The following is a 22118-nucleotide window of genomic DNA, read 5'->3' on the forward strand; positions in this document are numbered from 1 at the left end:
AAGGGTCTGCTCAGCCCAGCATCTGTCCCTGGCAATGGGGCGTAGCAGCCGCCTCTTTCAAACAGCGCAGCAAACATAAAATTGAGTTCTCTGTGACCCAGAGATTCCTGAATGAGACACAGCAGCTCTGTGCTGTTTATACACTGCAGCTGATGGATTGTCCTTCCACAAACTTATCCAGCTCCTTGCTGAACCTGTGTGAATTCAACATTTGTATCAAGAAGTTTCACAGATATACACTGTGGGAAAATTATTCCAGATGTTTGCTTTGAACCTCTCCTTTGCTAATTTATTTTTATGACACACCTCTCCCAACACCATTCCCAAATCTTTTGGTTGGGAAGGGATAATGCATAGCCATCATTTTTCTAAATCATGATTCTAAAGATCTATTTTTAGTCTGGACGTCACAGTCTATTTGTTCCCTTGGTATAAGGGAATGCTCTCATATCTTTGCTCATCCCTTTTTCCACCTTTGATGTTTCACTATGAACTTTTTGAGTTGAAAAGGTGAGAACTATAAACACTAGCCAAGACACCATAGACTTACACAGCAGACTGCTTATTTCTTCTGATTTTCCATTTTATTCCTGATAATTGTTGAGATCACCTCTTGGACTGTTATTGACAAATAAACCTAGGCATTTTTATGGAAGAACATCTTACAGTAACAAGCAGCATTTCCTGAGTGATAATTATTAGTTCACCTTGTTTAGCATGTAAATTTAAGCTCAATTTTGCTCCTCTATCTACATCACTTTACAGCTCTCCACAGTGAATATTATAGAACAATTTTTCCCAGTTGTTTGCTCTTGCAAGGGTTTTTTGTAATTCTTTACTATTAGCGGTGTTCTGAATAACCCTTAGACTTCCACATTTAACCTTTTACTTCAAACTCTAGACCATTTAAAAATACGTTGACCATTGCAGAGCCAACCTGATTCCCTCTAGAGCTTCATGGAAGGGTCACACCCCTTATGCTGTGGTAGTTTAATATTTTTAAGAGCTACTGAATATTTAATCTCTATAGTAACTACAGGTCAAATCAAAATGAGTTTTAAAACTGGAAATGTTTTCCTCTATGGCACAAGGAGTTTGTGAACACCTTGCTAGCAAGATGTTACTGAGGTGTGAGTCAAAAAATGTTTCTCAATTCTATTAGAATAATAGAACTAAACTGTAGAATTCAGAAACAGCCAGTCTTGAAAAAGATCTTATGATTTCTTCTTTGAGGCATAAGCCAAGTGCGGATCATAGCTATAAAAGGAAACTGAATGGATTGTTTCATAGCTACTCATAACAACTTGTTTTAGGCCATGCTAAAGCTTCTGGTACCGTGTCTTCATTAACACTAAGTCTAGTCCTAGAAAGCAATTCTGTTTTTCTTAATAGAAGTTGAAATAAAGTGTATTATTTCTAAGAAACCAAATTTAAAAGATATAGTTAGAAATGAAAATTGCTTGAGCACCCAAAAAGAGAAAGGTCTCATCCAGAAGGTCAGTTATTTACAAAGTATGTGCAAAACTTGTCTTCAGACAACTGGCACTGCAGACTTCCTCCAGTGACTTAGCATGATTTTAGATTTACTATATGGGAACAGGTCCAGGAATAAAAGACTTCTCTTTCCTCTGTGTTGCTGGCGTTCTGTGTAACCTTTTATAGTCAAAGGATTTGTTCACATACTTGTTTCCTGAATATATCCAACTTTCTGAAGTCCTTACTAAAGACCCTTTTTCTATATGGATGCCTTGGGTTTTGCAAAATAAATAAATATCACTGAACACATAGCAAAATATGCAGTTATATGCAAACACCATCTATTGTTTTAGATACTCATAAAAATATGGAAACATCAGTGTAACAGCTATCACATGGCTACTCCCTACATTAACTCCCATTAAAGAATTCATAGGTTCCAAACAGCCGAAAATCAGTGGCACCTGAAATAGAAAATAAATATGCTAAGCATAAGCCTCTGTGTTTGTTGAAATGGGATGCTAGGAAAATGATTTGGAACCAAATTAAAAAAAATGAAATAGCTGAAGCATTAAATTAGTATTTCTGAAGTGAATTTATGACAGGAAATCATAGCAATTCAGATAAGTGCTAACCAGCTCAGATGAAGTCAGCATGTGAAGATCTGAGCGATTTATTAAGGACAACTGGAAATCAACGAGTGTTGGTGATATATTGAGAGGAGGATTAAAATCTTCCTCCATAGATGCTCTAAAGGGAGAGGATGAGAGAATAAACCTTTCTTCACACATTTCTTATTAGGGAGAATATTATAAAATTAGGAATATCCTAGAGCTACTCAAAACAATAAAAAGCAAAAGGGGTTTTCACTATGTTTAAATTTGACCACATACTGTTATTTTGTCTTTTCAGGTTGCTGTTGCAACTTTGATAGGCAGCAGTGATTTATTAGCAGTGGTTTTTTAGAGCTTTGCCTAATGAATCAGTAATGGGAAAAAAGCCCTCTCAAGATGTGGTCTTGGCCATCATTACTATTATCCTGGCTGGAGTAAAAGACTTGCTGCTATTCTTAAGAAATCAACACATACTGCTTTGTCCATGGTGTATGAGCTGCTTAACTGTACAAGATAATAGGAGAAAGGTTGCTGCAGAGTGCTACAACAGGAGGCACAATCCAGCAGGGAGCTACAGATTTTTCTTTTTTTCCTGCTTCCTTTCATGCCAACTTCTTTCCTCTTGCATTTATTGTTCACCAGATTTTTTCCTTTCATAAATATCTGCTATTTTAAACCTTGTTCGTCATTCACACTCTATTTGTCAAACAAAACCTTAACTTACTTGTTTTTCCTGCCCCACTTTTCTCCAGATGGCCTCTGTCTACTTATCCTTAATAAAGTTTATGAGGGAGAAAAACCCCCTGTTACTTACAAACCAAGTTAAGGAAAGTAGGAAAAAGGGTTATTTCCTGATGTCAGTGATGTGCATAGCCTTCTTCTATTTAATATATACACCTATTGTACTTTCCACCTATAACCTCTTGTGTGTGTTTCAAGCATTGGTCATGAAGACCATTACAGACACTGAAGTAAAAAAATCACACCAAATCTGACAGTGCTGGGGCTCATGAACATAAATTGAAAACTTAAGATTCTCCTGTGATTGACTCAGAAGTGTTAATGGTTTGGGATGTTTTGTTTCCCTTTGTCTTTCCTGAATTCACTTTTGAACTCAAATGGCTGCAATTAGAGCCAGTGTATTCATTTCTTAAACTACCAGAGCGCCTAAGAAAAGGAAACCTGTGGAGTACATATATATTTTTTAAGGTTTTATAAATAAGGATCAACTTACCAGCTAGATAGAAATATATCAAACTTTGTGCTGCTAGTTTGATTATAGCACATAAATTATTCAATTTTGATCCAGATTTTTAGTGGTGGTTAAAGCTATGAGTAATGAAATCTAATTCATACATTCCCTGACTTACAGATATGTGCATTTCCATAGGCAGAGATCGGTCCATGATCTCAGGAAACACACAACTGTTTATTTTTAAGATCTGGTTGGAAAAACAACTTGGGAGATTAATATGGGCAAATACTCTGACCTCTGAGCAAAATGTTCGCTTGTAGATCCACCAGCTCTGGCCCCAAGCAGTGTGACTTGACTGGCAAAAATTTATGTGAAGAAATTTTTCTGTCTTGACTTTGTGAAAATGGGAAGAAATATTAATGTCAGGCTGAAGAAAGATATGAATAATGTATGCTGAGGTTTTGTACCATACCAGCTGAAGTCAATGAAAAGTCCAAATATAATGTGCTTGAGCTCAAAGACCTGTTAACCGCTATATATGATATCAGGTATGCACAAGCACAACATACATGGTGACTGCAAGAGAAATCTTGTCAAGATATATTCCAGATAATAAATATTGTCATTATAGGCACAGTTTTCAGTGTTGTCAGTAAATAAGGCCACTTGACAGTTCAAGATGCTTGTCAAGAACAAGATTAAGGGAAGATGAATATTAAACACATAATCACACAATCCTTTCTCTTGCAATAAAATACTTCCAGTGTTCTTATTTCCACTGTCAGACTGGAAAAATAAGTAGGTGGTTAGGTTTTCTCCAAAGCAGGTTAGAACTCGAAATTTGTTTCTAGATAAGCACTCTAAATTAATATAAATATTCTATATTTACAGAAAATTGAAATATGTTTTGCATTTTAATTGCTATAAACAACTTTAGATAGCAACAAAATCCAGAGAACATCTGTTATATATACGCATACAAACAGACAGGAGATTTTTAAATATTTAAATTTGTAAATATTTATATTTTAGATTTGGCATTTGTTATAAGAGTTTTTAAAACCTTTACAGTAAATTTCCCCTAATATAATTAAATTTTGGATGAATTTTCTGTGGTCCAAATTAGGCACGATTTGTCTTCTATTTTGCTGCCCTTGTAAAGTATCTGTCAAACTTGGCATCTCTGCACAGGAAAAAAATTAAGAATTAACCCATCAACAAATTTTTCTATTGATAGATATATGTAGACAATGTCTATACTTACTGCATACACTAATATTGAAAGAGTTTGCAAGGCCTACACTCAGAAGAGGGAGAACACCCAAATAAAAGTTACACAACCAACCTTACGTTTGTTCCTTTGTGATAAATGGCTGCTTTTATTCTCTGTGTGCACTGTTCCCTGCATAAGTACTTCTTGGATTTCAAATGTCTATTTTTTTTTCTGTTATAACGATTAATAAAGATATCACAGAAAACTGGACCTCATACAAAGCTCAGGTAGGTTCATGTGAAACATCTCCTCCCTACCTGATGTATTAAGCATATGTTCTTCAGAGAAAGTCCTTGATTCGGGAAAACATTTTTATATATAAATATTTAAATGATATTTTGTTTCTAAAAAGGCATCTGTGTTCTTGTATGGTGAAACCCTTGCTTAACTGCTTTCCTGAACTGGGGCTTAGATTGAATATTTAAGTTTATTTATCTTGGTTCTATTACTCTGACCTTCATAACTTGGAGAAAGGGAATGGGTTTGTCCCTGAAAAGGTGCTGAACTACAGAAATGTTTATCTAATTGCCCTGTTTGTATATGCAAATCCAAACTTGGAGGTTTATAAAATGATGTGTTCCCAAAGGGCAAGCATTTGATAATATAAACCTATCTGTACTGAGAATTGGGAAGAACATCCATATTTATTCGTAAAAAAGCTTTCATAAAATCTTCAGAAATCCATGGGATTAGTGGCAGTGAGGACAGTGAGTGAGCCAGGTTTCAGGGTGTCTGAGAAAGTTAGACTTCTCAAAAAAAGTGCAAATGAGGATAACAGGCTGTCTGATGAAGATGGTATTCTTATTAAGTTAATAGGTTTTGTGCTAAAACAAAATCTGCATTAAAGTCCTCGATTTTGTAAACAGGCTGTCAACAACAGTTTTTATGTATTCACATTATGTTTTGGCTTATTATTCTTAGTAAAACTGATGCCAACTTGCATTACATTTGATTGTGGAATGCTAAACACATCTTAGTGATAGAACATAAAGAGATTCATACAGTTTTCACTTCTATAAGGCTAAGCAAAGCATTTTGTGTACCATAAATCATATTTAGCTCTTCAATATGCTTAAAAGAAAAAGGTCTCATAATGGCAGGAGGTAAGCAGCTCTGAAGATGCTGTGTCCTGTATTACAATTCAGAGGATGATACAGGCAAGGGATGGCAAGAGATTTTATGCAGCAGATGAGAAATGAGAGTTTCCAATCTCCATGCCATTAAACAGGGCAGTTAGAGTCAGACCTGCTCTCTTTTCTACATTTCTGGTTATTTGGTGCCTGGCACCTGGGTGTGAGCTTTTCACTTCTGTTGCGTTATCATCATTATGTCTTGGGGAGATGAATTACTCAGAGCTGCTTCAAACAGCACAGCAGTGATACTTACTTTGGTAACTGAAGGATGACAAAGCTCAAGGAAGGAAATGAAAGGAGAGGGGATGTCTTCAGCCTTGCTCATGAGCCAAACTTACCCCTGAGGATGGAGGCATTGATTCTGACATGAGACATGTCTGCACCTGTATTTTGATGGCTTCTCCTCACAGAAGACTTGATTTAGGACTGTGCAATGAATTCTCCAGGGGTGAAATGGAGCAAGAAGTAGGACTTTGTTATTGGTGGGCTGTTCAAGAACCAATTCCGACTGGTAGCATGAAAATAATACCTCCCTTTAACCATCCTGTGGGTCCCAGTTCCCAGTGGCTTCCTAGAGCAGCTTCATTTCACAGTGAGTTGTTCTGTTTTGTGGGAACTTTATAGTTAGTCATTGCCTTCGATGACAACTGAAAACATTTGCTCAGGGCAGCCAAGGGGGCCATCGCAGGACCAAAAGCAAAAAACAATGAACATGAAGAAAGCTCTCTGGAGAAGACAGATGCAAGGGAAGCACCAACAAACTCCTGGCTGCACAACTATCTCTGCTTCCTGGAAAGAAATTATTTGCATCATTTTGCCTGCTGGAAGGACCTGCTCTCTATTGTTGGTGTAGTCATAGAGGCCAGTGGGAGTGGGATGGGGCTTCATGGCTGTAAGCAACTGTCAGCAAGTGTCTTGTAAGGCAATTTCTCTCCTGCTGCAACTGATATGGAAGGGAAAGAGTAACTGAGCTACAACCAAAAAGCCTGCAGGGTACCTTGCAGTCGTTTATGTCATTGCAAACACTGTTAGGTGGGGTTTAATAATGTTTTTGTGCAAGCATAGGTGGTTGTGCAAAGCATTTTCTTGTCACCCATTAAATTTTGTGCATAGTTGTCTCTGTTTCTGTGCATGCATTTAGGAACAGGGCAGTGTAAATGACAGATAAAACCGAGGAGGTGCGCAGGAAAGAGAGAATCCTGTGGTATACGGATGGTCCATAGCCTCTGCCCATGTCAGGTCTGGAAACAAGTCTAGCAAGTGTAATATGCACAGATGACTATGAGTCTTCAGGTAGTACTTTCCTTGCACAGAATTTAGTGCAGTCCCTACCTCAGTGACATTCTCCTTTGAAGAGATATTATGGTTCCTATTAATTCTAATTCTAACTCTTCTGATCAAGCTAGAATGTTTTGTTGTTCAGTGTTTTTAGATGAAACCCTGAAGTGGTCCTGTTGAAAATTTTTGGTAACTGCTCTTTTTCTCCCCATGTAGGAAGGTTTTTTGATTCCTCTTGTCTATTTCAGAGGAGGAGAAACCCTCCCAAGTCTTCCAGCAGCTTTCTCACATATACAGCATACAGAATAAACAGGTGCCTCTTTAATGTCTCCTAAAGAAAGGATCCTGTAAGTCAGTAGCTTTGGAAATGTTGTAGCTTTGTGTTAATGTTAAATTACACTATACTTGGAGACCTCAGACGTGAACTGAAATTGAAATTTAGTTCCTTTTCTAGAAACCGAGAAGCTCTTTTGATGGAATATGCAAGCCAGTATAGTAACATAAAGGGACTGATGGCATATACATCTATAGACAACTCACAAGAGGGGTCAGAGAAAGCTGACACATAAAGGTCTACTTAGAGGTTACCTTTGTCACACTTAATGGTAACACTTCTGTGACCCAAAACACAGAAAGATCATCCTGTATTTTCTGCCCAGAGAAACCCTGGCTGGCAAATCTATTGTGCCTGTGTTATAAAGCAAATATTTTCAAGAAAAAGCAAAGGAGATGTAGCTCTCCTTCTATCCACATCTCTGAGAAAGCAGCTGCTTAGTAAGCTGATGGAGGCAAAAATCTCTCTCCATCAAGTATCTCTTCTCTAATAATTAAGTTTGCTTGCTACTGCATTGACATACACTTGGCTCTGTTATTAATGAGCTTAACTTCACTGATTATGCTTTGTCGTGGAAATTTCTGTAATATAGAGACCTCTCTGGCTCTGCTGGCCTGGGTTCATTAATACATAACATAGTGAAGTGTAGCCCTGTCACCTTTAAGACTGACCTACCAAGGATCTTGGTCCAGATTCCTGGCTCAAGACTGGTTTCTGTGATGATGCACCTGCTCACACTAGAAATAAAACTGATGCTCTCTATCCATTTGGTACGAAAAAGGATACAATAATTACAACAGTTCTAACTCTGCTTTGTGCTGGTTTGTTAAATGTGATAAACTGATATAAAAATCTCTTTTAAATGTGAATACACAGTAGAAGAAAACCAATTAATTAGAACTTGGATTAACTGAGCATCAGTGTTTATTGTGGAAGTGGTCCCTGCTGCTATGTAGAAAGCTTCAGCCCTCAAGAGTCTGTGACTAAAGGACACCAGACTGAATCACTTAAGTAGTTGTGCTGTCAGTAAACATTAATGAAGTTTGCTTTTACATACTAATAATAGAGACTCTGGTCTCTATCATGTGGATCTTTATTATCCTCTATCTAAGAAAGCAAACCAGCTGCAAAAATAGTAGTAGTAGTAGGAAGGGATGAACATAACAGTTACTGCTGTCCATCTGTGCATGAATTATCGGGCTTATCAGATCTACTGAGATGCCCTTGGCATCCAAGCACTGGTTCAGTCAGCTGATATCCATGGTGCCTCAAATGCAGTGTAATTGGTATGAAACTCAAGAGAAAGGAGGGTTAGTTTGTACAGTGTGGTGGTGCAAGTAGCTCCAGCCACTCTGACCGCTGAAGATCCCACCAACACTAAGCTTCGTGGTCAGACACTGTCATGGGTTAGCAAGCATAGCTCAGGATTTTCCTGCAAAGAGGTGCTTACAGCTTCCTCTGTGACCTGGCAGAACCTATCAGCTGGCCAGTTTGAATATTGACAAACTTTTAAGCCACTTAAAATTTTGACCGCCTCTGTGGTCCACATTTAAGAATGGACAAAGCCTGGGGGAGCTCTGTCCCATTTCCGATGCAGCAACATTTAGCTGCAGGGCCCGTATGGGGTCCGCAGGGCCCCGGGCCAGGCCCTGCTTGGGCTGGACCGGCCACAGCCATCCTGGAGCCATGCAGCCCTGTTCCACCTGCGGTCCCCCCCCAGCCCTGCTACGTGCAGATGGGCCACTTCCCCTCTCCAGTGTGGCTGAAGGTGAAGATTCAGCCGAAGCTGCCCCCCTGCCTGGCAAAGATCATGTGACCAACAGCGATAGGTGAAATTCCAGCTGAAAGACCCTGGTGAGATTAACCCTTTTAGTGCTGTGAAGAGCTGAAAACCTGAGGGAGGAGAAAGAGGAGATACTTGAAGCTGAAAATCTGTTGTAAAGCTATGGTGGTGATAGACTATGATATATCAGAGTACCCATTGTAATTTCATCAAAGCAAGTGGGGGTGGAGCGTTCAAACTGCACTTGTGAGCAGGAGCACCCTGTGCTGGAATAAACAAATGCTGAAGCAGCTGTGATTTGATGAGAAGTTTGAACAGCGAGAGATGGAAGTGATGAGGACTCTTGCTCCAAATTGGAAGGAGAAAGACCTGTGTTCCTAGAGATGCTCCCAGAGATAGTGCTAGAGGTGAAGATGATGAGGACCCTTTTTCTCCCAGGGAAGGCGGAGAGCCTCTGTTCTCAGAGATGAAAATGCTCCCAGAGATGGGTGAAGAGAACATTTGTTTCTGAACGGCTCAACCTTAAAATTGTACCCCAGTAGCTCAAGAGTGGACCCTTGAAAGCAGTTGTGGGAAAAGCTGCAAGTCGTGGGGACTCCCACATGATGCGAGCAGAGAACCAACCCGGGCGGCTGTCTCGTGATACTGAAGCGAGCAGAGAACCAACCCGGGCAGTTATCTCATTGTGATAATATCTCCATAGTATGAGCAAGAGAGACTCCTCTTCCTAAATGAACTGAACCCGCTACAGGCACCGAGGTCTAAAGCAGCTCACTCGGATGAGAACCCACAGTTCCACAGTTCTATGATTTACATGTTTCCTGATGATTGTTTTCCCCTCCCAGTTTTATGTATGACTATGTATATTAATTTCCCTTAGTTAATATGTATTAGTTCTAGAAAGTTCTGCTGTACTTGACACCCCATTGGTTCCTTCCCCAAGTCCCTCCTATGTGTTATTCCCATTGGTTCCCTCACTGCTAACGCCGCCTACTTGCCCTCATCTCATTGGCTGTAATCCCTTTCCCTGCCTTCCCTATCCCCACTATAAAATCCCTGAATGATGGCAAAAATTGGGGTCTTCATCCTGGTCCTTTTCAGGGGGTAAATCTCAGCATGTAATCCATATGGAGAGTCCCCTCTTTTCTTCTCCGCCTGCGTGTCCTTACACATGCCTCAGAGAAGACTGCTCCCTCAGATGAGGAGCTCGTCCCCTCCTTTTTGTGTGTGCTACCTTACAGAGGGGTTGCAGCCTAGACCTCTGGGCTCCTTTATGTTGGCACGCTGGGTGCAAACCCCCTCAGTACAGCAGTCTTGTTCTCTTTGATGTGATTCATAACTGCATTTGAAAGGTGTTCAAAATATGCAAATATCAGGTTATGTCCCCAGAGTCCAGCACTGACTGTGGCGGACCCCTACACAGTGTGCAGGCGGATATTTCTGCCACCTGCCTTGGACCTGAGCTTACGTACAGTGAAGAGGACTGAAGTTAGAAGCCCAAAGCTTTAAGTCTTCTCTCAGAACCGTGACTGTGTGTGTGAAGAGGAAATTAAATTGCGTAAACTGACAATAATATTCTCTGCAAAGGACAAAATATCCTTTTACCGGAAAGTATGCAGTCAAAGTCTGTATCTGAGGTGTCTCAGCATGAGAGGATCCATGCAGGGACTGGAAACTTTTGTTTGAAAGCTGAATCTATTGTTCAATTGTAGAATTGAAACCTTTCTGCAATACAACTTGAGGCTCCGTTAAAAGCTGCTCTGTGTCTACTGTTGCAATTCCTTCTCTCTTCCAACCTGACTGTTGCTTTGCTTTTGTGGCTATTAGCTGTATTCCTGCCCTGCAGATTTTCCATTTCTTTTATGAATATGCTCTACTGATACAAACACATTAAGATCTACACTGCTGAGTCAATGCTTGGGAAGTTTTGCTAGTGCAACCATATAGCATGATTAAAGCAATATGACTTTCTGTCATTATTCTTTCCCTGAGACTCTTTTGCCTCAGATCCATGATCATTTGGTCTCACTAGAATCCTCCTACTTTTACTACTTTTTAATTATTTTTCTTTTTGTTTTCTCTGTGTATGTTTCCCATTTCTGCCTTCTGTTTTTATCCTTTTATTTTATCTCCTAGACTTCTATTTTTGCTTAACTTCACCTAGTTTCTTATTCTTTTCCATCTGTCTTTTTATTATCTTTTCTGGTATTTATTCTGCTTTTTCTCCCATATGTTTACAGGCTTCTTGAGGGTGAAAATTGGACCATTTTGTTATTTGCTTATTCTTTGTCTTTTTTTTTTTTTATGTCTAAGGTATCTACTCAAGGTAAATTGTGTAAAAAGCATGCATATTTAATACCTGTTTCCTTTTGGGGAGGGAAGAGAAAAGATGATCCTGCTTTTACAAGTAATCTATAACTCTTGACTTTTTTTTTCTATTTCTCTCCTAAGTTTGAGAAAAAAGAAAATTTTGGGCAGTTTTCTGGTATTGTCTGTTCAACTCTTCATTATATCATAGAATCACAGAATGGTTTGGGTTTAAAGGAACCTTAAAGACCATCTAGTTCCAACCTCCCTGCAATGGGCAGGGACACCTTCCACTCAAAGCCCCATCCAACCTGGCCTTGAACACTTCCAGGGATGGGGCATCCAGAACTTCTCTGGGCAATTTGTTCCACTGTCTCACCACCTTCCCAGCAAAGATTTTTTTGCTAATAGCCAAACTAAACCTACTCTCTTTCAGTTTAAAGCCATTTGCCCTTGTCCTGTTACTACATACCCTTGCAAAAAATCCATGGCACCCACATAGCACATATTTTTCTGTCCAAGAAATCCCAGACAGAAAAATGAGGATGCTATACTTTACAAACCAGGGTGTCACACTTTGACTGCTGAGTGGCGGCAGGTATGACACCATTATTCACGTTCCTGCCATTGTCTATAGAAGTGTACACTTTTACACTAAAAATTTGTCACACTGTTATTTTCATATGCTTGTCACTTTCCTCCAAAGACAGGTTTAAAAATTAGAAAATCTATTTGTGTTAGTACACGTAAGGTTTAAACAATAAATGCAGCATTGCTACCTTGTAAGATAGAAATTATGCAATGGTACTTAAAATAAGAAAGTCTTCGTGTCTCATGTTAATACAAAATCAAAGAAGTTTCATCAGAAAACAATGTTAAGGACAGGCAAACAACACAACCACAGTCCTAGCAGCGGTCTGGGATGCCTATTAATTATAAACGCACTAATTAAGATATAATTAATAGTGGGTTGTTTAATACGTAAGTTCTCTAAATCAGTGTGGTCCACAGCAGCATGAAAGTGTATTTTGACTGTGATGGCAAGATGCAATGTTTAAGCATTTTACAATGGTGTGCAAACAAGTTGAGCACTAAAGGGAAAAATAAAGGCTTATGCAGTAAGAGGGAAGGCATGGGAGAACGGGTAAGAAGAAATTAATGTAACCAAATTTCAACCAAAACAGCATTAGCAGGAGTGAGTTGGTAATGAATTAACTTGTTTGGTTTTTTTTAAAGTATAACTCTGGACTATGTATGCATGCATATTTAGATGCAATGCAATGCAGCATATTGTGGGGTGGATCTGAAGCTAAAAGGAGAATCCTGGTACAGGGTCAAAGTGGCACTGGCACTGGCAGCTGAGAAGTCTGACACTTGCTCTTCCTTGGCAGAGTTGCTTTCCTCAGAGAAAAACCTTTGACCTCCAGCATCTTCTTGGTCTTCTAAGTTTGGTTATTCTTGGAAGCCAAATGCCTACGGCAACATCTTGCTGAGATATGAGGAAGAGAAAATATTTGCCTTCCCTACTCATGAAATCTCAGCAAGGAAGAAGAGATTTTTTTGCCCTTGTTCCATTTGCTGTAACTCCTGAATTTCGTGTGAATGGGTGCTAAAGGCCTTGGCCCCCACCTCATGAGTATCTTCTTTCAATATATACTGGTAGGAGCAATTTTGATTATAGCAATAAATCCAGGAGTTTATTGCTGTCTGATGTCCAGGTAATTGCAGGGATTATAATAATTTCAGCATAGCAACAGCAAATGTTGGGAGGGCACAAGGAAGACATGGCCCCTGGGGTTGTGGGGAGGTGATGGTCACTGCACTCTGCCTGTGGTTCAGATCACAGGAGAAGCAGTCTGGAAGCGAGGTGGGAAGAAGTCCCATAATGCCAAAGAAGTTTATCAGAAATAACAAACTGGGACCTGTGCTAGGATTAAGAATTAGGCAAAAATGCTTCATCTCAGGTGGAGGAAAAGAAAGGCAGGAGAGGGGAGAAAAAAGAGTGGGAGCTTGTTCTGAGTGACTCCTGTGTCTGTCAGGAAGGGACAGGATGTCTCTTCAGCTTGTCAGGAGAGACAAAGGTAGGAAAGGTTTGGCCCCATTAGGTAACCACAGTCCCAAAGGCGTGTGCAGTGGCAAAGGTTTTATAAGCCAGAAAAAATTAGAATGAGAAGCTCAGATAACCCCACTTTTGTGGTCTCTTGCATTCCCTTTAGAAATATTTGTGTGCATCATTTGACATCAGAGTACAAACCTTTTAAAAGTTTTCACTAATCCATTCCGAAGAGGCATTCACAGTATCAACAGTATCACATGGATTCACAGTATCAAATTGATAGTGTAGGATGTATTGCAGCAATATGGTATTTGTGTACAAATATTCAGCAGCTATGATGAAAATTAATTCCATTATGAGATTAATCTACATATTCATCTTCTTCAGTTGTGTTCAAAATGGAAAGCAAGAACACTTGAGAAGCAAAGTTAGATTAACTTACAATGTATGAATATTCTGGGCTTGATTAACTGTTTTTAAGACTACTGTTTTTCTACTGAAAAGAATCCCCACAGCATTGTTCCTCTTATCTTGTACTTTATAACAATGGTTGGCTTTCACGTATCTCCCTGCAGCCTGGGCTTTAAATTTGTATGTTATTCTCTCTTGACAGTATTTGTCTTTCTTGCCTCATTGGTTCCAGATAATTATTTATACCAATTTTACTTTTAGATATTTGTAGCCTTGACAGCTTTGCCTACAGGGATATTTTCCTGTTTTACCACATGGTTTCATAACCACCTGTCTGATTGGTTGAGATCAGGTTCTTTTAATAATTCTCCTGTATTGACAGTAAGAGGTAGCTTGTGGTACCACACTTCTACAGCCCACACTTTGGGGTGCTGCCAGTCTTGAGCCCCTCACGCTTCGCAAGTGGAGGCATTTTTACTCTCCTGCCCCTGACGCCCTGTGATGGAGCACAAACTCTGTTAGGCACCTTGACATTGAAGTTTTAGCAACACAGTTTTTATTTAAATTCTGTGTCAGGAAAGAAAGGAAGGATTTGGTTCTTTATGGAAATGTTCCTATTACCACTTAAATGCTGCCATTGCAACTATAGCAAGAGCTATACTTCTGACCACTTCTAATGCCTTAGTGACAAACATAGACAGCACTCAGGTTCCTAATATTCTTAGTCTACAATGTAAGGAACGTTTAGACTAGAGAATAGATGTCCATCTCTGCACAATGGTAAGTTCTAAGGAATTCTAAACAAGTCAAAATAATCTCTCTAGGAATTTTCTAGCCAAGTTGGAAAGTGCCTAAGGAGTTGCCAGACCTACAGACCTAGCAAGAATCCAGCATGTGAGGGCAGAGATAACATTTTCAACAAGTTAGTTTTACCCCTATCTCAAACACTTACAGCATTTGATGTGAAAAAAAAATAAAATCACAGCTTTGTTTTGCTTTCTTTTCCAAGAAAATGGCAAAGTGGTATAGAGTCTTTTATTTTCTGACTGCGTCATACAGTTCCATATAACATTGACTGAAACAGTCATTTTAAGCCCACTGATTTGTAGCATAGTTTTGTAGAAATGGCATAAAAAGAGAACAAAGTGACGAGTAGAGGTAGATATTTTTGATGAGATAAATGATTCCGACTAAATGTGACAATTTAATTCTCTAAGATACTCCAAAGTGCCCTTTTCTCTTTTCCCTTTGTTCTTTAGATTTGTTTTTTTATTTGAGAAAAGGTAATTTTTTTTTTTTTTTTTTTTTTTTTTTTTGTGAGACTTGTTTTTGGCAAACTGTGATTGCAGATGCTGACAGAGAAAGGAGACATGAATGGTTCTGGAGCCAGAATCAATCACCAACAAAAATTGCCATTTCCACATGTCCCAGTTGCTGTTCAAGGGCAGAGAAGTAATACCTGTGGGAGACTGCTGCTTGCTCCTTCATCCAGTGCTGAGACAGCCTGTGGGCAAATACTTTAGACATGTTGGTTTTATAAAGGTGGTAAATCCTTGGCCCTATTAAAAATAATGGAAGTTTTGCCACCATATTTTAAAGTGCACAGATCTGTTTACTCTTCATTTCTGTGGTGGTACCATCCTGCCTCCTCCCCACCAAGGCTTCTCTTTTAATTAGATAGTTCTAATCTCACAGGACTGGCAGTCTGGGGGGCTCGCACTCCTGCCCTCTGTAGGTAGTGGGTTTCCTCACATAGTTGCTATCTGCCTTGGAGATGGGAAAGCTCCCTAATACGCTGCCTTACCTTATTCTTAGAGGCATCTCTGTCCCCCAGAGGATGCTTTGTGCCCTCTGAGAGCTCAGATCAGAGAAGAGACATTCCAAGGTGGGAATATACAAGTGGCTGAGCTGGTACTATGACACTCTGCTGGTAAGTAAAAAATCTTCTGCAGGCATCTTGTCCAAAAAGCGTGTATGTATACCTACATATATGTAAATATGTAAAAAGTATGTACAGATGTATGTATTTATGTTTATACCCACATACAAAATAGCTTTTATAACCTTTTCCAGATGGAAGGCCTCCCTGCCCCCATGTTATGCCCTGGCTGCTGTTAGCATGGAATTCAGTTGCAGTTTTCATCAAAGCTGACTTAAAGACAGCTGCCAAGTATGACTCTGTTGTGATGTCCATACACTTGGATGTGTATGGACAATGACTGGAATATGGAGTGAATTAGAATTATTATTATTTTATTATTTGTGTCCTTACATTCTTGCATTTTTTTTTTAAAAGGCCTGAAGCATATGTTTCACAATCCCATTTACTGCCATTAGCACACAGACATACTCTGTTTCAAATTGACTTTTAAAACAGATGTGTTATCAAATCCATTTTAAAAATAGTTTGTATCTACCCGAGGGAGATCTGGAATCCTTTAAAGCCTATGGCAATTTACATTCAGAAAAAATGCTCGAGTCAAGCTTTATCAGCTCATACTGTGCACAGTTTGGTGTGTTCAGAGTGGATTGTGAAAAAATGAGAGCTTCATGACTTGTAGCACTGTGAACATCAGGCTGATACAGTGTTTAGGATAAAAGAACAGCTTATTTCTCTTCAATAAAGAGAACAAGATCAGTGTTTTGGGCCTTGCATCCTCTGCTTGATTAGAGGTGTTAATTTTTTCAGCGTAATCACTGTCTGTGTTCACAAAGTGTGTTCCCCTCAGGACTGCTGTGCTACCTCTTATCAGCCACCTTTGAATGGCACCACTCGGCTCAGCTGTAGCTGTGCTTTGAAAAGCATGTCAGATGGGGTCAATAGATCTTTTCAGCTCCTACTTTACAGCCGTGTATCTGCCTGAGTGCTCTTTAGTTATTTATATGCTTTGGGTAACTGGGCATTACATGAGGAAAAGTCATTTTCCTTCTGCATGTTTTAGTAATACCCTGTTTCCAACCTTATCTTCAGTTAAGTTTTAGAGAACTCTTTTGGGATAAGAGCAGGAAAGTTTGTGGAGTCATCTGCAAACCCACTTATAAAGCTTCCCACTGCATTTCTAAAGTAATCCTAGATGTGTCCCAAAGGATCAAGCAAGGGTTTTGAGCATCTAAGTCCTTGAGCTTCTTATGGGTGCAGCTACTTTTTGGCAACAGGGAACGTGTGTATTTCCTAAGGGGAGATTCTTCAGCCTTCAGAGTCAACATAAAGAGCTTATGTGGTTCATAAGCTTAGTAGAGGGAACAAAAGGAACAGAGGTGATGGGAAACCCAGACTTTCGAATCTGTATGATATCTTCAAGTGCTGCTAACTTCCTGATGACTTCTATCCATCTTCAAATCTACAAGATTTCACTCTCACTGTTTATTGTGTCAAGCCATTGCTGACATTACCGTTCTTCAGCATTGTTTTCTATATTTCCTCATGCTGAGTAATTGCTCTTGAACCTTTGTATCCTTTGTCTATCTTTTCTGTAGAATGCAAGTTATCCTGAAAGAATTCTTTATGTTACCAGCAAAGTTATGTCCTAAAGTGGCTATTAAAGATTTATTTCATATCTGAAATTGCCTATCATTTTTTCATCTCAATGAACAATCTCTTCTTTGGCAACATCTTCTTTGAACTAAACTTTTTTGAATTTTCCTGCATCCCTTAAAAGAGAAGAAGAAAGTATTTCCTCCTATTCTGTCACCCTGAATTCTTGTACTGCCAGGTCATAATTCTAAAAGAAAAAAAACGATTGGGAAACTAAAAAAAAAAAAAAAATTAAATAGAAAATTTTAGATTAAGGGACCAGCACATCATTTGAATGGGGTGCAATGTCTGAGCATTTCCATCAAGCTGAAATGCGATTCACGATTGGCCGCACACTGTCAGAAATGTTCTCTGGTGCTCTCTTGCTGCAGGTCCTATAATTCAGACCTTTTAACAGCTTCAGGAGCAAACTGGAACTTTTTAAATAATAGTTTTCAAGAATGATAATTGCGGACCTGTCATGCAGTGGGGAATGCTGCAGAGAAATTCAGTGAAGAAGGGAGACGTGAGATTTTCAGGAAAAAATCGTTATTGCCTCTAAGGACAGTTGAATTAGAAATAACTCTTCCATGTTGTGTCAAGAGAGCAGCTGGAGATCAAGCACAATCTGTAGCTGAAATACTTGAAAGGTAGGCTGGAAAGCAGAAAAATGGCTTTTTTTACATTTTCCTTTCCATGGTGTGTAAGATCTTTCAAAGACCAGTGGATTTCTCCTTTTTCCTTTTTTCGCTCTTCTTTTCTTTTCCTTTTAACGTTCCACAATTTAGATCAGGTGCCTGAAACAATACTGCTATCCAAAGACATAGTTAGCAACCAGATGCCCTTACTCCACTTACCACATTTACTAGCAAAAACTCTTATTCATGTGGGGGTTATCATTATTTGGGCCTTTCAGAAGCCTTATCAACAAGCTTAGAAGAAACTGAAACAATTTAGCAAAGCAAGAAACAAAAGGCAGTTAAAACCAGAAGTCACGTGAGCAATCACAGTTACCTTTAGCATTGACATAAGCAGTGTTTTGTAGGTAATATAGTACAATTATCTCTGTTACAAAGAGAAACAGCTGTAAAGGAAGGTGTCTGTAGCAGGAGAAACATAGCCTCCCTATCTTTTTTTTACTAATTTAGGAAAACAGGAAAACAGATGTGAAAAGGGAAAGACTTTTTGAACTTCCTGACTCTGGAGGAGAGAATGACCTCCTATGGTGCATCTGTAGGAACGGATGTCCATCCACTTGCTGCTGACAGGGCTGAAGACTGGTCTGCTGGGGAACCAGTCCTCCCTCCCTGGCTGCAAAAACACTCTCCAGGAGGCTCTTTTGTTGCTGTTTTGGATTTTCTTCATCTAGTTCTGCTCACTCTGCCCTCGTCCCCCAGCTCTCTGAAGCACAGCAAACTTTCTTTCCTTCACTTGTAAATTTTGCTATGTGTTTTCATCATTCTGTGTGGCAGTGTTTTCATATCAGAGAACATCTTAGACTGCCTTGCCATTTGTCTGAGACTTGCCAAGTCTCTTCACTGACTTTTATCCCCTCTTTCTTCCTTCCATCCGTGTCTGACTCCAGGCTGTTCTTTCACTTAGAAAAGAAAAGCCAGACACTCCGTGAGACCCAAAGCCTGGGATGTCTCTGACTTGACTGTCATTCCTGTTAGTCAGACTTCAATAATTTCTTTGTTAGAGCATCTTGTGACAGAGGATTTTTACTTAGCAGAATCAGTTATCCAAATTATCACTGCATTATTTTTATTCAGCTCCATCTTCTTCCACTAATGCACCTAGACGATTCTTAATTTTATGTTCTTCAAATAAAAGAAAAAACAGAATGCTGCAAAACTCTGAGGCCACATAAAAATTTCCATTTTTCGGAGAGTGTTGGTTGTGTTTCTGTCTTTCAAGCCTGCACAAGTTCTGCTGACAGAGTAGTGATTTAGTGGATTGCAAAGAAGATGAAGAATTTCAAGGTGTAAAGCAATATAGTCTAAATCTTGCCTAACTGAAGACAAAGAAAAAGAAGAGATTTTTTTTTTAAACTTGTTTTTCACCAAGTAAGCTAACTTTTCTGTTTTCCCAAGCACATCATATCTTTCTGTGTAAATCACTTTGGAAGGTGGATGTGCTCAGTCAGGTTCAGCAATTTCAGTGTCTCCATCATTCTGGTAGCGGTGACATCAGCAGATACCAGTGGTTTTAGTGTTGGAGAGCATTTAGGAACAAATCGCATCTTACTGGAGATGTATGGAACTTTTCGTACAGGCTGGTTTCCCTAACTGAAAAATGCTTGAGACAGGAACTAAAACTCTGTCTGAAGAGGCTGATCTTTATCCAAAGAATACAAATAGCATCTTAAATTTCCTATAACATCCTGAAGAAAGAAGCCTGATCCTGATGTAAATGCTAAGTAACTGATGATATCTTGCTGAACAGGGTTTAAACACAAGAAAATTACAAGAAATAAACCCAAAATTATTCAAAAGATTAGTTGCAAATTTATTCAGCTGCTTTTATTTCTGAGCAGATTATGATACTGATATTTCAAAGTTGCTGAAAAAAAAGTAGGGACAAACTCTGGAAATTCATTCGTGCTGGAAATGAATAAGGGGTATATCTCAGATATCTGGGAGATAGCATGCACAGTTGCAGATAATACAACAGATTATTTCACCCTAGCAGGTGGGTAAAAGCCAAACCCAGTGAAAAATTTGAAAGTGTTATAAAACCTCTCAATCAGTCAAAGAATTTTTCCAATGATAAGGTGTACATTAAGATTTGAAGTATATATATTCTGATACCCTGTTGGGCTATCATTCCCCTAAGCCACCAGCATGTTATCTATGTGAAGCTAGAATTCCAAATCTGGTATTTTTCCAGCTGTTGTTCAGCTCCATGGACAAACAGGACAACAGGACTTCTCTTATCACACATTTCAAGGATAGGCATTCTGCAAATGCAGTGAGTTTTTTTGGCTTACTGTCTCAGTGACTCAATGAAAAGGAAGAACAGGCAGAATCTAAGTGAGAACTTGCCATGGTTTAACCCCAGCTGGCAACCAAGCCCCACTCAGCCACTCACTCTCTCCCCCATCAGTGGGATGGGGGAAAGAATGGAAAGGGTAAAAGACAGAAAACTCGTGGGTTTAGATGAAGACAGTTTAATACGGAAATCTGCGTATTTAAGCAATGCAAAACAAGGAATTGATTCACTGCTTCCCATAGGCAGGCAGGTGTTCAGCCATCTCCAGGATAGCAGGGCCCCATCACACAAAAGGGTTACTTGGGAAGACAAACACCACCACTCCAAACATCCCCCTCTTCCTCTTTCTCCACCCCTCTATGTATACTGAGCATGATGTCATATGGTCTGGAATATCCCTTTGGTCAGCTGGGGTCAGCTGTCCTGGCTGTGTCTCCTCCCAACCTCGAAGGCACCCCCAGCTTCCTCACCAGTGTGGCAGTACAAAAAACCAGAAAAGGCCTTGGCTCTGTGGAAGCCCCACTTAGCAATAACAGAATTGTCTCTACGTTATCAACCCTGTGTTCAACACAGATCCAAAGCACAGCCCTATACTAGTCCCTGTGAAGAAAACTAACTCTACCCCAGCCGAAACTAGCACACAACTTCACTTTATATATAAAGTGTATATATATAAAGTTTGGAGTGAATGTTTACAACACAAAGAAATACGGATGAACTTACCTTTTGCATGCCTCTTCTGATTCAAGCTTCTTTGAGTCGCACACAGGCGTTTGTAGTCTTTCTCAGCTGTAAGAAATGTCATTTGCTTGATTTATGAAGCTACATATTGGGACTCTTTCTTCCTACTAGTCTTTTCCATTCCTTGGCCTGTTACCTACTGTATGACATCATATAGTTTGGTATTTCATAACAAAATTATTCCATGTTAATTAAAATATTTTTAAAGGATCGTTTTGAAACCCCATTATTAATAATTGCCTTCATTTCTATTCAAAACAACAAAAAACTAGTGATTAAGAGTATGAAACAATGAAGCAATAAATGTAGTTAGGTAAGGTCTGAATTTGGCCTGAATCAAAATAATAATAAAGAAATATTTTGCATCATAATGACTCTTAGGCCTTTGGGCAACTATCTGTGATTAATACTATGTATAGATTTTCCTTTTATTCCTCTTCGTTTTGTCTGCCTCACAGCAATTTGCAGTTGCAGGGGAGCTACCTAATCATGGCCTCAACTTCTGCTTCTGAAAAATAGGGGGTATATTACCATGCTTAATCCATTTTTATACAGAATGATGACTCCTGTACAAGTTACCTTTTTCTTTTTCTAGCTCTTGAATAGAGAATATTGGTTTTTTTCTTGAGTTTTTCAAGAGGAAGTTTAGTGCTGGGAGAAACTTCTGCTGTAACACAGGCCTCCCTCACCTAAGCACTGGTGGAACAAGTTGCTGTCTTTCTTCTATTCCCTTTCCTTTTTGGCAGACATAGGCTTGTTGGGCACCTAGAACACAAACAGCAGATGCTGCTGGGGCAAGCCTGGGAAGATGTTTCTTTTGGCTACTTGTTGGCAGACACTGTGTGAGTGAGGGAGGAACATTCTTTTTGTTTCATTGCTTCAGTGATCTGAGAAAAAAAAGGCAGAGCAGACATGCAGTGCTTGAGCTGAAGAAGACAAGAAATTTTGCTGGCTATGCAGGGAATCTTGCACTCCCGAGCCCCAGTTGGTGAGCAGGGGACCCTTGCGATGC

General features: G+C 39.4%; 1 long non-coding RNA gene across 1 annotated transcript in view; it reads right to left on the reverse strand.

The window, feature by feature from the left end:
* Positions 1-22118, reverse strand: part of LOC116440036 — a 41096-nt gene that overhangs the window by 12330 nt on the left and 6648 nt on the right. The window contains exon 2 of the long non-coding RNA XR_004238380.1: positions 21089-21154. This is a non-coding gene — a long non-coding RNA (uncharacterized LOC116440036). The remainder of the gene's footprint in view (positions 1-21088; positions 21155-22118) is intronic.

Source organism: Corvus moneduloides, chromosome 2 (genome assembly GCF_009650955.1).
Source record: "Corvus moneduloides isolate bCorMon1 chromosome 2, bCorMon1.pri, whole genome shotgun sequence".
Taxonomy (NCBI): Eukaryota; Metazoa; Chordata; class Aves; order Passeriformes; family Corvidae; genus Corvus; species Corvus moneduloides.